Below are 11,492 nucleotides of genomic sequence, written 5' to 3'. Positions count from 1 at the left end.
AAGCAGGTTCTGTTTTCATTTCCTTGAAGATACTTGCACTTGAAATTTTTAATTTTGGTGTGAGTATGATATATCTACATTTAATTTACACAACAAATTTTATCACAGCAAATGGATTAGACAGTTTGGCATATTTAAAATCTGTGCCCTCAATTTTTTTTTTCCAATTTACACTCAAGTGGTTGTAACACATGTTATTGTTTGATCAGTCTCCTTACCATCTTCATAATGCCATCAACTTTAAGTGAGTTCCCCATTGTTAATTGTACCCAGAGACTCTCTCTTTACATATTTTTTGTATATAAAGGCACTGTCTAGTTAAGGTCACAAAAATTATTAGGGAACTCCTTCAGAAATCATCAGATGTTTGAATTCATGGGGACTCAGGGAGACCTTTGTATTTTAGCTTTGTGGGCAAGAGGGAAGGCCTGCACCCAGAAGTGTCCCCTGATCAAATAGGGCAGATCTTAAAAAGGGGAGACAATTCCATCCTCACATTACAATTTAATAATATTAGAACCCATTGTTTCATTTATTGTGATTGGCAATTTTCCTCTTCCATCCCCATAAAGAGAGTTTAGTTAATCATCAATGAATATAATGGACCCCAGATAGGGTTTTTTCAAGGGGAAAGGAAACCCTGTGAGTTTAAGCATTCCAGTTCACTTCTTTGACCAAGAGTGGCAGGAAAATGAAAATGGGGCAGGATCCAAATAGAAGTTATAAAAAATTCAGGCTTAAGAACTAAAAGCACATAGGCAATTAGAAAGTTATGGGCCAAGTCAACAGGCTTGGTACCTTCCCAACAACTGTACAAAATAGATGCCAACAATTAGCCTTAACACTTCTAATATCTATTGAGCATGGACTCTGATAAATGTCTTTGTCCAAGCCTAATTTCTGAACTCATATACTCAAGTGGAGAAGCTTTCCAAATATTTCCCCCTCATATCTCAGGAAGATCCATCTCCTTTTTTTCCTTTCATTCAAAACTAATTTTATTTCTTTTCTTTTGTCCTCTGCCACCATCCACGAATTTCATTCTTTGAATCCAAAGGCAAGAACCCAGAAAGAAAATCAATGAGGTCTATGGTTCATATAGATTCATTCACCTGCAGAAGCTGTGAACTGAGCCCTGTTCTCAAACTCTGGTTCTATTTTCATGGCAAAGAGTGGCTGGAAAGTAGGGTAGAGGCTACATCTTCCTTGCCTATTTCTCTATAGACCAGGCAGCTTTCTTTCCTTGGATTTTCTTTTTTCTCTTTTATGTCAGGACTGTGTCCCTGACACAGCAGTATCATTTGCAGCTGCCTGGGTCAAGACTTGGAAGTAGTACTCAGATTCTTAGCACTGGTTTAGAAAGAAAAATAAATAAATCCTACTTTGTTGTCCTGCTATACTCACACATTAGAGGAAACACCTTTTTACATCCAACTTAGTTTTTGCCTGTTAAGATTTATTACATAATTGCATACATGCCTGTACATACAGAATATTTTATTTTACCTCTGACAAACCAACTCCCAAGTGTAAGTTTGTAATAAAGCAGAAAACCATTCAAAGAGCAGAATGTTACAGTAAAACATCATCTTTTTCTTAGGTTTATACCTATAGGTGGCCCATTCAGTCAAGATCTTTCCCAAGAAACAATGTATAGGATCAACACAGTATTTCCCATGTCTTAAGGGACCAGGAACAAATGCAAATGAAAAACCCAAGAGACAGACAAAGAGGATCCCCAAACCATGGCGGATAGGAAAACCTTTAAAACAGACAGACCAGTTGAGGGAAATTCCCTCATGTAAGGAATTTCCATGGAACCACGCCGGACACGGGAAATCACATAAGGGAATATATTAAGCAAACAGTGTCTCCCTGCAGGGTACAAGAGAAAATGAGAGAAAAAGAGAAAGGAAAAGAAAGGGCACATGCTAGAGAGAGTGGAAAGCCAGGAGGATAGATAAAAGTGTGTAGGACAGACAGAAGAATGAAAAAAAGATGGCAGGGAAGCTACAGTAAAACAGTTAAATTCTACCGGGCTAACAGGGGACCAATATAGGAGAAGGATACTTGCAAGCTGACTGATGAACCAATAGCTATTTAGCATGTTAGGACATAACGTGGGAAGCAGGAAAATGGCGACAAAGTAAGTCAGAAATTTCTGTAACATAAGAGGCAGGCAGAGCACATATTGACAGGTGGTGGGGAGGCCAGAAATTCCTGTAAAGGAAGAGGCGGGCAGAGCGCAGATTGACAAGTTGTTGGGAGGTGGGCAAAATGGCTGTACCTGATGAGAGGGGAGGCAGCTTTATACATCACACCCCAAGTTTCCAACTACCATGTAGCCATGATTTCTACACCAGTGGCACCACAGATGTCCCCACAAAAAGGGACTAGATATTCCCACCAAGGTGAACCAGATGTGTAAAATCAAGGGTCTTGGTGTGAACACCGAGGTAGCTCAAAATGGTGGAGTTATCCAAATATTACTGCATTCAGTTTCCGTTTTCTCAAAGTAGACTAAGATGGAGCAATCCTTAAAATTCAGGAAAGGAAGTCTGGAGTTCCCTGAAGCAAAGGGGTCTTCAGCAGCTGCTGGGAATCCCTCAGTCATACACTTTACTTACAGGAATAGCTCCTCTGGATCAACCCAAGGCAAGTTCTCCCATTTACTGATTTTCCAATGTTGAGAACAAGGTGACATCTGTTCAGCCATGTTGTATGAACAAGCCATTTTGGGAACTGGCCCGTAAAACCTCCCCCCAGGAAAGGGCGCACAGGTGCTACCCTCAAGAGCCAATACAGGACAAATAGGATGTACTGGGCCCCCGGGGTTTATCAAGGCTGTTAAGAGATATCTGTCAAGAAATGGCAGCTACCCAGAAACCTTATCTATCAAGGACAGAGGAGGGGTCCTAGCCCTGACTCATCTCCTGCATAGTTCACCCCCTCCCTCCTCCCTTCTTCCTCCAGGACCATTCAGTTTTGGTGGGACCCAATGAGATTCAAATAAATTGGCAGGACCCAACCAAAAGAGAACAAATGTTTAGCTGTTCAAATGTTTAGCTGTTCAAATGTTAACCAATAATGTACAGGTCTTTGTATGTGAATGATTGGAAATTTCTTATGTAGAGTGCTTTCTCATTCCTCAGCGCCACTCCCCACTCAGCCATGGTAGTGGTCTGAGAGGCTGGTTGCAGTCTGGTCTTGAGTTTGCAATAAAACCTTGTGTGATTTGCATTGCCATGTGTGCACTTTGACTCTCTGGGGATCGGTCAATATTGAACCCCAATACAAGTAGTCAGCTCTCAAAAAGTTTGCCATACTTCTTCATTCACCATGGAAGTGCAGTTGCTTGCAGTGCAAGACCTGCCTAAGAAAGCCAGAGTTGGGAGCTACTGTTGGGTCCCCAGGTAGGGGAACATAGTTGTAACCAAGTTCTCTGTCCTTATCCCCCATGACAATTAAAATAACAAGGACATGATTTTGAGAAAAAGAAAAAAAAATTATTGCTTTGCTAGCAAAGAAGAAACACAGGGGACTCCTCTCACAAAGACTGTGATTTTCTCCATCAGGAGGAACAAGAGCATTTTAAAGAAACTCTTCAAAGGCTACATTCCAGGTGTGCGCAGGGTCCCAGGGCACCCTGATGGTGTGTTATCATTGACGTGTTAACTTGGAAGATATTAATTTCCCAGATCATCTAGAAGATATCCCCTTCCTGTGGAAAAGAGATAACTCAATGTAATCTTGTTTCCTACCCCCAGGTTAGGGAGGGGGAGATGAAGAATAGGAAAAGGAAAACATACCCTTTTAAAAATAAGCCTCAGATATATATTCAAAAGGTGAAGTGGACCACTTTCACAGTTACATCCACCTCCTCTGCATCAGGGCTGCTGTGTTTGAACCTAGGGCTGTCTGAGGCAGAGGACAGACAAACTGATGGAATTTGATTTCATAGAAAAGCAACCCTCCTGCCCTGGGATGTCTCAAATAAATCCATAAGTCATTCATGGCCCTTGAAAATAAAGCTGGGGCCACAATAATCACCTAGAAGCTAGGAGTGGACTTTCTATAAAATAGATACCAGCAAAACTGTGGCCTTTTCTGTCTTTGGTTCTATCTGAACTGTAGTGGTACATGCTTCTGGTGCTCTCTGAACTATTCCTAGGGATTTTTACTCACAAAGTAGCAGTATTGAGAAGGGATCTTTATAAAGACTTCATTGGAAGACAGGAAAGCTCAGTAGTTATGGAGACATGCAAAGATGTGAAACATTCCTCAATTTCTACCTACATGTCATCCCTTAGTAGCTCCGTGACATAAAGCAAATATTTGATCTCACCTAGCTTGGGTTTCCTCTTCTTTAAGCAGAATTGGTAGAAATATTATAGAGCCCAATAAGCACTTATTACTTTATAACATTATGGTTAACACTCAGTAGCTATAGCTCTTATTGTATTAAAATTATTTACAAATAATATCATTGTTCTGGCTTAAACACAGCAAAAAGTGAGTCTGACTGTTGCAAAGACTGAGTCTTGCAGAAGCACGGGAGAACAAGAACTAAAGTTGAAGACGTTATTTCAAACTTTATTAAATCTAAAATCACCTGAAGATGACCAGAGGAGATTTCATCAGGTTCTTGGGCTGCTTATGGTGTCATGACCATGGACAACACTGCTGCTGCCTGCAGGGCCTCTCTGGGGTTGGAGTGCAGCTGCCACAGATGCCTTGAGGTCTTTTCCATTGGTGCCACTGCTGCAGAAACCTGTGCCACAGCTGCACCTGATGCTCCTGCATCAGGTGCCCAGAGGTCTTTCTCCAGGCCCTGCTGTTGCTCTTGATGCTGTGGCAGTCAGTGTCTCCTGGAGGTATGCTGCTCTCAATGGTGCCTCCAACGCTTGGCTGCCAACTACACTGCTGCTGCTGCTGCTGACACCAAAGCTCTTGCTGCTCCCAGAAGGTCACCTAGAGTTCTCCTTTTGGGTGCTGCTGCACTTGCAGCCAGGGTCACAGCTGCCACTGCTGCCACAGTCCCCCCACCTGCTGCAACACCACCAATGACTGCAACTTTTCCTGAATCCATGCCTGCTACCATTGACTCATGCTACTACCACTTCCAACACTGCCCAGAGGTCCATTGAGACTTCAGGTTTGGTCGCATGTGGTCATATTCATTTTAAGATGCCTGCCAGGGCCTGGGGTTAGTATGGGTGCTAGTGGGTTTGATTCTACTGCCATTTTAGGGCACAGTTGCACCTGTTTGGGGACACTGACCAGGACCTGGAGGTTCAGTGTCAGGATGCCTACATATTTTGCTTCAAGTGGGGTCTTTCTCCTGGGAGTGTGGGTTGCTTCCATTTTGTTATGCCATCTCAGGGTTGCTCATCCCTGGTTGTCTCCCTCCAAATTCCAGTGGCATTGTGATCCTAGGATTTCAATGTGGCCTAATGCAGGACATCTGAGGCACAGAGTGGTGAGAATAGTGACTAGGTCTTCCAGGGTCTGTCTTGTGGGAAGTCAGAGACAGGGATGAAAAGCTTTTGGATGCTGGCAGAGACAGTTGTTCCATTTTCCACTGAGATTTATTTTATTATTTTTTCTTCTCTGATCTCTCTCTCTCTATCATATTTGGAGCAGGGTGTTTTTATTTTGTGCATCAGTTTGTTGAAGACACATGGTGTTTTGCAGTTCTGCTATATATTATGTATATTCTTATATTATTAATTTTTTCTTCTCTCAGTATGTATTCTTCCTCTTGCTTGTCTGTCTTCCTAGATTCCCTTTCTACCATTTCTCCACATAACAAGCAATCTCTGTTGGTTTTTCTCCCATGCTCTGTGGATTTTTTTTTTCTGGTTTCTCTCTTTTTCACTCATGAACACCATATCCTGCACTGTTTCTGTTCTGTCTTTGTCCACTATTTGAGATTGTAAATCTGTATAAAAGTTTTCTGATTTTATTGAGGACAGTAATTGAACTCATCATTGCTGTTTATAGCAAGGGGGTAGTAAAGATATTATTAGATTTACAAGGAGATAGTATTAGATTTGAGGCTGTATATTATTTGCACTGGGTATTGTTGATCTTGGTCTCCTTCTTAAAGGTGGAATAATGGAAATCTTTATTTATAATATATGTGTAGAGGGTAGATTCTGTATTATCTCTGAACCAAACAACTAGATGGGAAAAAACATAAGCAGCATGAAAAAACAAGGGAACAAAAAGGCACAAACAAACCAAGATGCCCAAATTGGAGAAGCCACTGATGACACAATAGAAGAAATGCCTAAGAAGAAGATTAGAAAGTACAAGGTTAATCTGGATTTGTGAAATAAAGGATGGCTTAAAGAGTGAAATCAAAGACAAAATACAGGAAGCGAAAGATCACTTCAGCAAAGAATTAGAGATTGTGAAAAAAAAGCATAAATTCTCAAAATGAAGGAATCAACAAATTAAATTATAAACTCAATGGAAAGCTTCACCAATAGACTGGACAATTTGGAAGAAGGCAATGAATTGTCTTCAGGCAATGAAGACAAACTATTTAATATTAAAAATAATGTTGACCATGCAGCGATGGTAAGAATTCATGAACAGAACTTCCAGGATCTATGGGATAACTTCAGAAGAACAAATTTAAGAGTTATCTGGTAGAAGAAGGATCAGAGATACAAGGAAAAGGAATGCACAGAATTTTCAATGACATAATATCAGAAAATTTCTCAAACCTAAAGAATGAAATGAAAACTAAAATATAGGAAGCTTACAGGACCTCAAATGTACAAGACTACAGAAGACCCATACCAAGACACATTATAGTAAAAGTGGCTAAAATACAGAATAAGGATAAGATCTTAAAGACTGTGAGAGGAAAAAAAAGCAAGTTAGGTATAAGAGAAAAACAATTCCAATCTCAAATGATTTCTCAATCCAGACCCTCAAAGCTAGGAGATCATAAAACAACACATTTCAATGTCTGAAAGAAAATGGTGTCAATCAAGAATTTCATACCCAGCAAAATTAGCTTTCAGATTTGATGATGAAATAAAAATCTTCCTAGACAAACAGAAGTTTAAAAAAATCACAGTGTCAAGAAAATGTCCGTGAGGATGAAGTCAAAAAGAAAAGTGAAAATCAGCAAAGGATGGAACTACACTAAATGAATAGTCAAAAGAAAAACTAAATCAAATTAAAAGTCAGAAATAAACCAAAATGACTGGGAAGAAAGTCATATCTGAGTAATAACCTTGAATATTAATGACTGAAACCCATCCACCAGAAACATATGCAAATTGTATTAAAAAACAAGACCCAACAATATGCTGTCTCCAAGAGACTCACCTCATAGGCAAAGACTATCCACAGACTGAAGGTGAAGGGATAAAAAAGAAATCACTCACATGGATTGCATAAACAAGCAGGGGTTTCCATCCTTACATCAGATAATGTGGACTCCAAGCCAAAGTTAATCAGTAGGGATAAAGAAGTTTCTTTCATTCTACTGAAGGGAATTATAAAGCAACAAGATATAACAATTGTAAATATTTATGCTCCAAACAATAGAGCATCTATGTACAAAAACAGCAACCAAAAAAAAGATAACCCTTCTCAATTTCTAGAATCAAGTAGAACACAATACAATAATACTGGGTGACTTTAACACACATCTTTCACTACTTGACAGATATTCTAAACAATAACTAAATAAAGAAATTATAGAACTAAATAGCACACAATAATTTAGATTTAACAGTTAATATAATATTACATTCATCAATGAGTGAATACATTTTTTTCTCAGCAGCACATTGATCCATTTCTAAGGTAGACTATATTTTAATGCCACAGAGCAACTCTTAATAAATTCAACAAATGAAGATAATACCCTGTGTTCTGTCAAATTTTAATGGTATGAAATTAGAAATCAATTATAAAATTAAAAAATCATTTCTAACACATGGAAACTAAATAATATGCAATTGAATGATGAACGAATAGTAGAAGAAACCAAGGATGATATATTTAGAGGTAAATGAGAACATCAATACAACATACCAGAATTTCTGGTACACTACGAATGCAGTACTAAGAGGAAAATTTATTGCATTGAGTTATTTATTAATGAATAAAAAGTCAACAAATAAATGACAACATTACATCTGAAAGCTCTAGGAAAAGAAGAACAAATCAATACCAAAAATAATAGAAGACAGGAAATAATTAAAAGCATATCTAAAATCAATTAAATTGCAATAAAGGAACATTTGAAAATATTGAAAAAACACAAAAGTTTATTCTTTAAAAAAAATAATAAAACACCTAGTGCATTACAAAGAGTAAATAAAGGGCACCCAAATTACTAAAATATGTGATGAAAATCAAAATATCAAAATGGACACAACTGATATACAGAAGATAATTTGAAACTATTTTGAAAATATATAATCCAATAAAATAGAAATTATTGAAGAAATTGACAAATTTCTAGACATATGTCCTACCTATACTAAAGGAGGTCATACATGATTTCAACAGAACAATATCGAGTAATGAAATTAAAAACACCATTAAAAACCTACCAATTTAGTACAATACAAGACTAGACATGTTCTCATTTGAGTCCTACACAATCTTCAAACATCGATACTCCTCAAATTATTTTATGAAATAGAAACAGACAAACCCTTCCAAGTTCATTTTATGAGGCTAATATCACCCTGATACAAAAATGAGACAAAGACACATCAAAGAAAGAAAACTTCAGAAAAATATTCCTGATGAACATAGATACAAAAATCTCAATAAAATTCTGGCAACTGTCATACAAAAACATAAGGATGGTGCACCACAATCAAGTTCAGTTCATCCAAGGGATGCAGCTTTGGTCCAACATATGGAAGTCAAAAAACATAATTCATCATATCAATAGTATTAAAAACAAGAATCATGCAATCATCTAATTAGATGTAGAAATAGCATTTGATAATAAATCACCTCTTTATATTCAAAATAGTAGAAAAACTAGAGATAGTAAGAACCTACCTCAATATCATAAAAGCCTTATATGATAAATACAATGCTAACATAATTCTGAACAGAGAGAAATTGAGAGCATTCCCTCTAAAAACTGGAAAAAGACAAGGATGCCCTCTTTCACTACATTCACTCAACATTGTTCTTGAAATTCTAGTCAGAACAAATAGAAGAAAAAAAAACTAAAGGTCTACAAATAGGTAAAGAAGAAAACAAACTATCACCATTTGTCATTGACATGATTCTTTATTTGAAATATCAAAAAAAAAAAAAACAACTCCACAAAAGAACTTCTAGAATAAATGAATTCAGAAAAGCAGCAGGATATAAAATCAATGTCGATAAATCAAACACATTTGGATACATCTGTAATGAATCCAAAGCACTACCACATTCCCAATCACCTAAAAAAAATACTTGGGAATCAAGTGATTCCCACTTGTTTTCCAAGTGGATCAAGACCTCTACAATGAAAACTACAGAAGACTAAAGAAGGAAACTGAAGAACTTAGAAGATAGGAAGACCTAAAATGTTCCTGGATAGGTAGAATTAATATTGTAAAAATAGCCATACTACCAAAATTATTATACAAATTTAATGCAATTCCTACTAAAATCACAAAGGTGTTCTTCATAGAACTAGAATAAGAAATCATGAAATTCCCTTGAAAAAATAAGAGACCCAGATGAGCCAAAGCAAATCTTAGCAAAAAGAGTGGAGCAGGGAGCATCACAATACCAGATCTCAAATTATACTACGGAGCCACAGTAATTAAAACAACATAATATTGTCACCATAACAGACATAAAGATCAATGGTACAGAATAGAAGACATGCAGACAAACCCACATAAAACAGGTATCTCATGTTAGGTAAAGGCACCAAAAATATTCACTGAGAAAACATACCTCATTCAACAAACAGTGCTAGTAAAACTTGAAAGCCACATGTGATGAAATGAAATTAAGCCCTTATCTCTCACCCTGCATGTAACCCAACTCACTGTGGATCAAATATTTTGGAACTGGAACAGAAACCCTGGGACTACTAGAAACAAAGTAGGCCCAAATTTTCTCCGTGTCCATCAAGGATCTGATTTTCTTAACAAGACCCCTAAAGCACAAGAAGGTAAAACAAGAATCAATAAATGGGATAATCTCAATATAAATAGTTTCTTTTCAGCAAAAGTAACAATCAATAATGTGAAGAGAGAGCCTAAAAATTAAGAAAAAATCTACCACATGTTCCTTGGAAAAAGCATTAATCTCTAGGCTATATAAAGAACTCAAATCTTAACACCAAAAAAAAAAAAAAAACCCAAAAAATAATGGAATAAGAAAATGAACAGACACTTCACAGAAGATATACAATCATTCAACATATATATGAAAAAAATGTTCAATATCTCTAGCAATTAGAGAAATGCAAATAAAATTTAAGGTTTTGTCTTACTCCAATCAGAATGGCAATTATCAATAATTCAAGCAACAATAAATGTTGTCTAGTTGTGGGAAAAAAGGCACACTCCTCCATTGATGGTGTGAATGCAAATTGGTGCAACCATTATGGAAATCATTATGGATATTTCTCAGAAAACTTATAATGGAACTGCCATTTGATGCACCACTCCTCTGTCTGTGGACCGAACATAGCTACTGTTTTCTCAAAATTTTTACTGTCTTGAAATCCAGAGGTTGGTGGAATCTTTGTCTATTTTGGTCCTCTAGCATCGGGAAGAATTGTGGGACTGCTGAGGTTTCCTTAATGGGGATGCTGCCTCCAGGAAGGGATTGGTGTTTCTTCCTGACATAACTGATGGGGGTGAGGTGTCCCTGATGCTCTTTCTAATTCCTCCCCAGTAAGCCCCTCCTCCTCTTCTCCCTCTTTATGAGAAGTTACACTTTGTTGTTCCTTTATCTCTTCCAGACACATATTTCCTTTTTCTACTATAGTTTTATTCTACCTTTCTCAGATGTTAGACATTCCTTAATGAGCTGCCACATGGGAAAAGTACCTCTAGGTAATGGGGATTTCTTTTCTGCTTTGATAAGATCCTCTTTATGAAGTTCCCATTTTGAAATATTTAGGACTCCCTCTTCCAAAAACCAAGGACTAACCTTGGCCAGTGTAGATACATATGCTGTTACAGTAGATTGTTTTCCAGCAGTCCCATTAGCCCTAAGAACATCTTGTATGATTCTTATCATTTGATTTTTTGACACTTGTGACCACACTCTGGAGTTATGTGGCCTTCTTTACCAGGGCTATGTGACCCCTTCGCTGAGGTATAGTGACCCCTTTGCTGGGGTTATATGACCCCTTTGCCAGTGTTATGTAATCCCCCCTTATACACTCTGGCCAGAGATTTCTGGGAGGTTATCCTACAGTTTTCCTATAGCTTAACTTAAGTTACTTAGTTTTCCTATAGCTTACCTTAAGTTACTTACCTGGA

This window comes from Sciurus vulgaris (genome assembly GCF_902686455.1).
Source record: "Sciurus vulgaris genome assembly, contig: HiC_scaffold_559_arrow_ctg1, whole genome shotgun sequence".
In the NCBI taxonomy this organism is placed as follows: Eukaryota; Metazoa; Chordata; class Mammalia; order Rodentia; family Sciuridae; genus Sciurus; species Sciurus vulgaris.
Note: the sequence above shows the minus strand (reverse complement) of the source record.